The sequence below is a fragment of the Amblyomma mixtum genome, chromosome 9 (genome assembly GCF_055824585.1).
Source record: "Amblyomma mixtum isolate Tamu chromosome 9, ASM5582458v1, whole genome shotgun sequence".
NCBI classification, from domain to species: Eukaryota; Metazoa; Arthropoda; class Arachnida; order Ixodida; family Ixodidae; genus Amblyomma; species Amblyomma mixtum.
Window position 1 is genome coordinate 96,941,001 of NC_143020.1, and position 4,913 is coordinate 96,945,913.

At 53.6% G+C, this 4,913-nt stretch overlaps 1 pseudogene; it reads left to right on the forward strand.

The window, feature by feature from the left end:
* Positions 1-2,609: 2,609 nt before the first annotated feature.
* LOC149330235 (uncharacterized) lies at positions 2,610-3,161 on the forward strand (annotated as a pseudogene).
* The last annotated feature ends 1,752 nt before the right edge of the window (positions 3,162-4,913 follow it).

The following is a 4,913-nucleotide window of genomic DNA, read 5'->3' on the forward strand; positions in this document are numbered from 1 at the left end:
AGTTTTAAAATGCTTCGCTGGTAAAAAAATTCTCCTATTTTGAGATCGAACTGAAATCACCTGACCGGAACATTGCTATTGGCTGGAAGGAGGTGACGTCACAAGACGGGATCATGCCCGTTGGCTGGAGGTAAGTGAAGTCGTCAGAAGGGAGCATTTCCATTGGCTACAGGGAACCGACGTGACAAGACGGGAGCATTTCCACTGACATTGGAGAGGCCTTTGCCCTGCAGTAGGCGTATTAAGGTTGATGATGATGAAGATTCTCACTGGCTGCAGAGAAGTGACTTCACAAGACCATAGCGTTTCCATTGGCTGGAGGGAAGTGGCGTCACCAGACGGGAGCATTCCCATTGGCTGGAGGGAACCGACTTCACCAGAAGGCAGCATTCCAATTGGCTGGAAGGAACTGACGTCACCATAGGGGAGAGTCGCGTCAACAAGTATGAGGCCGTGATGAGGAAAACATGGACTGATTTAGTGGCAGTAGTGTCGCGGTTCAATGCGCTGCCTTGAGCCAGCAGGAACATACGCGAGGGTCCAGCGCGAGGAGGGAGCCCAGGTAGGATGCTGCTAGGTGTTGTCTTCATGGACGGCCGCTGCCACCGGTGCTGCGCGAGACCAGTGCTGCTTCTACAGCAGCATTCCTATTGGCTGGAGGAAACTGACTTCACAAGACGGGAACATTTCCACTGGACAGAAGTGACGTCCCCAGCCAGAAGTTACGTCACTTTCAGTAAACACGCCACCAGCTTTTAATGCTATCGCATTGCTAACCATGTAAATTGGTTAATAATAATAGGTAAATGTAATAGGTAAATAGGTCCACGGGCATTTTTTTTTTCACCCTGGCTCCAGCAAGACCGCTTCCGGCGGTGACGCAGCCCTCGTCGACTTGATATAGTCGGACTGACACCGTCAGAAAGATCACATTACACGAAAAGCCGTTACATTGAGATTACCCGCTATGGACTTAATTTAGCTTACCGTCACAGCACCAGCTGGAGCACTCCTTGTATCATATCAGATCGTAAATCGTGGCCTGCAAATCATCTGGGTGCTATGCATTGCCACGTGCTTTTCCCATGCCATCTGCGTGCACTGACCCCTTTCCACCTTCGGGTATAAATAACTCCGATCAATAGATCAGGGCGTTCACTGTTTCTTGACAACCTGGCTGTTCACTTTTGTCGTTCCACTCAAGGACGATACATGGCGCCAGAAGTGGGATGCAATGGAGCAAGTAAGGCAGTCGGAACCCCTGCGTTTGACAACGGACGGAGGACGGAATTGGAAGCTATTTCGTCGGAAGTACGAATTTTTTCTTCGAGCCATGGCATGCGATGACAAACCAAGATCAGAGGCGTCAAAGACGGTCCTGCTGCTCAGCGTTGCGGGTGAGGAAGGCTTGGACGTTTTCAACTTCGTGTTCACACGAGAAGAAAGCGAGTAAGACTGCGCTACCGTGATTTCAAAGTTAGAAGTGTTAAGTTGCTGCCCGACATGACAGCCAGTTCGGTGATCGAGAGATTCATCATCAGCCTGACTACGCCCACTGCAGGGAAAAGGCCTCTCCAATTAACCCTGCCCTTCGCCAGTTGCGGCCACCGTATCCCCGGCACCTTCTTGATCTTATCCGCCCACCTAACTTTCTGCCGCCCCCTGCTATGCTTGCCTTCTCTTGGTATCCACTCAGTTACCCTTAGGGTTGGTTAGTTGGTTGCGACTGAGAGAAGGATGAAAAGGAAAGTGCACGGGCCTGCCAACTGGCTCAAGCCGAGCCACCACCGCTGCCACGTGCAGATAGAAGAGAGTTGAAAGATAAGAGGACAGAGCAAAGACGCGCGTCGCAACAACCGCGTCCGCCGGAACGGACGCTGGCTGAAAAATACAGATACACGGCCGCAGCCCGAAGGCTGCAAACCGAATGCCACAGATATATTAGCTACCAGCGGTTATCTTCCCTTCGCATTACATGCCTTGCCCAAGCCCACTTCTTCCTCTTGATTTCATATAGGATGTCATTAACCCGCGTTTGTTCCCTCATCCACTCCGCCCGCTCCCGATCTCTTAACGTTACACCAATCATTTTCCTTTATTAGCTCGCTGCGTTGTCCTTAGCTTAAGCTGAACCCTCTTTGTTAGCGTCCCCGCTTCTGCCCCATAGGTGAATACCGGTAAGATACAGCGGTTGTAAACTTTTCTCTTGGGGGATATGGGTAAACTGCCATCCATGATCTGAGAGAACCTGCCATATGCTCTCCGCCCCATTCTTATTTTTCTAATTATTTCCCTCTCATGATCCAGAGCAGCTGTCACTACCTGCCCTACATAGGCATAATCCCTTACTACTTCTAGCACCACGCCACCCATTGCGAACTGCTGCTCTCTTGCTAGACTGTTGAACATTACTTTCGTTTTCTGCATGTTAATTTTTCCCACAGTTCAGCATTGACGAGTTTTTTCTTTTTGCACGGCTTTATGATTGCAAGCATGTTAAATTTAGCCAGGAATATTCCCAACCTAACGGGCTTGCAGAAAAGGGTGTGCAAATCGTGAAGCGGATTCTGATGAAATCGAAAGCGGCAAATGAGTGTTTCTGGATGGACATGTTGAATTACAGGGCCAGTCCCACCGAAGATGGCCGGTCTCCAGGCGAGCTGCTGCAAGGGAGGCGGCTGCGCACACCAGTGCCGGACTTCAATCCCATGCCGGTGATACAGGTGAAGACACGCAGCCGGATAAGTCGCAAGGAGTGCGCTGTACCTCGCCTCAGCAACGACTTGGTGCGTTTGAATGGAAAGTCCTGGGCACGGAAAGAAAACGTGATTGGACCGGTCCGGCCACGAGCCTTTTATGTGCGCACAGAAAACGGTGCTGCTCTTCGGCGCAACCGGCGGCACCTTTTGGCAACGAGGGAACGGTGTAATATCAGTTCGTCACAAGGGCTGGAGACAACAGTCACTGCGCCTACACCGACAACACCGACGCTCTCGTTGCAGCATAAAGAGGCATTGGCAACGGGCAATCCGGCTTAAATAACTCAGCGGCCATCGGTCCAACCACCGCGAAGGACGACACAACAAATGCGGCCACCGGAGCGTCTGCGTTACTACCAGCGATTCCGGCAGACAAGCCAACGATGTCGAGTTTCGTGCTGAACAGTTGAGCCGGAGGATGTATCATACCAGATCGTGGTCTGCAAGTTATCTGGGTACTGATGTGCTCGGGGATCTCGAAGCAAGCAGACTACGGAGAGAAGCCTTCGGGAGGAATAGCAAGCTTGAAGGTTTATTTTACATCATGTACAGTAGCAAGGAGACCAAAGTCAGAAAATGGGGGAGGATCCCTGGCACCCCACAGATTGCTACTTAAATGCAGTTCACATTCCCCAGGCACCCGGCTAGGGAATCTGATGTCTGGTTGAGCGTCCAATGGGCCGCCAGCGTCTTCCTAGGCTCCGCCCTCCTCACGTGGCCGCGCACACCGCACAGACACACACACACACGGGCAAGGAGGAACTTGGCGTCTCTCAGTCGCGAACTGTTGGTTTTCCGCGGGCCGACCAGGCCCAAAGGTCGTTGCTGCTGTGTGATGACCTTGATTGATGGGGACGCGAGCGCTGACCGCTCACCGGTGACCTCTTCAGTTCGGTGGGAGGGACAAATCAGCCGTGTCGCCTCTCCGCTTTGTCGGCTCCTCAGGGCGCACGCGGGCACTGAGTTGGCGGCGCCGTCGCCCCGCCGTCGTCTCCACTGGGTCTCGTCCGTCGGTCCACGGCAGTCCGGGAGAAGCGCCGCACTCAGCCTCCCCGGCGAAGGGGATTAGACGCCTTTGTGTACGCCGACGCCGTTGCCAGTAGCTGCCCCACGCAGTGTCTCTTTTGTCTTCCCCGAGCAGCAGCGCTTCGGCCAAAGTGGCCTGATGGCGCCCGATTGGCTCGCCTGTTTCCGCTGCCAGTCCCCAGGAGCGCAGTCCGGCACCAGAGACGCATTCAGCATCGCCGGCGAAGGGGATTAGAGCCTTTGTCCACGCCAACACCGTCGCCAGAAGCCGCCCCCAGGCAGTGTCTCTTTCGTCTCCTCCGAACAGCAGCGCTTTCGGCCGTTTACCTGACGGCGCCTGACTGGCTCGCCATTCTCCGCTGGCTGGGCCTCCGATCATTACAGTACTGTGCAGTGCCACGTGTTTTCCTCGCCCTCCGCGTGCACTAACCGCCTTCCACCTTCGGGTATAAATAACACCGAACAATAAATGAGGGTTCACTGTTTTTTGGCAACCTGGCTGTTCATACTTGTCCCACTCAAGGACGATACACTCCTCACGAGTACGTGGCTGCTTCGTCTTTGCGGTTCAGAGCAGAGGTTGCGCGGTGGGTGGCGTGAAGCTCCTTCGCCATGGCAGATGCGAGACAAATTGTCTCAGCAGCAGTAAGGAGCCGAGATTCGGTGTGCTCGTGGGCGTCGTCCACGTAGGCGAGATAACCGCTGGTCCTTAAAGGGCAACTACAGAGGTTTTGGAAATCGACGAGATTAAGAGGGTCGAATGTGCGAAACTTGCAGGTAAAGCATGCGAAGTCCTTTTGGGGGTAGCATTTGAAGTGGTTTCGTCATCGACGATTCAAACAGCGACAGCCTTAAAGCTTCTCCGCAGCGCACAACGCCAAATGGGGGAGGGGAAAGGGGGGGGGGGGGCATGATGACGTCATCGAAGGTATCACTACATTTACAACGCACAAACGCCTGCTTTGAAGCAAAAACCGACGCAATCGAAGGCACAGTCCGCCGAACGTTGTTTGGCAGCATCCAACGAGGCACGGCAGGGTTCGGCTGACGGCAGCAGTAATTTGAAATCATACCTTCCGTGACACCCCACTGAATTTCCCCGCATTCCTGTAGTGCTTTCTGGAGAAG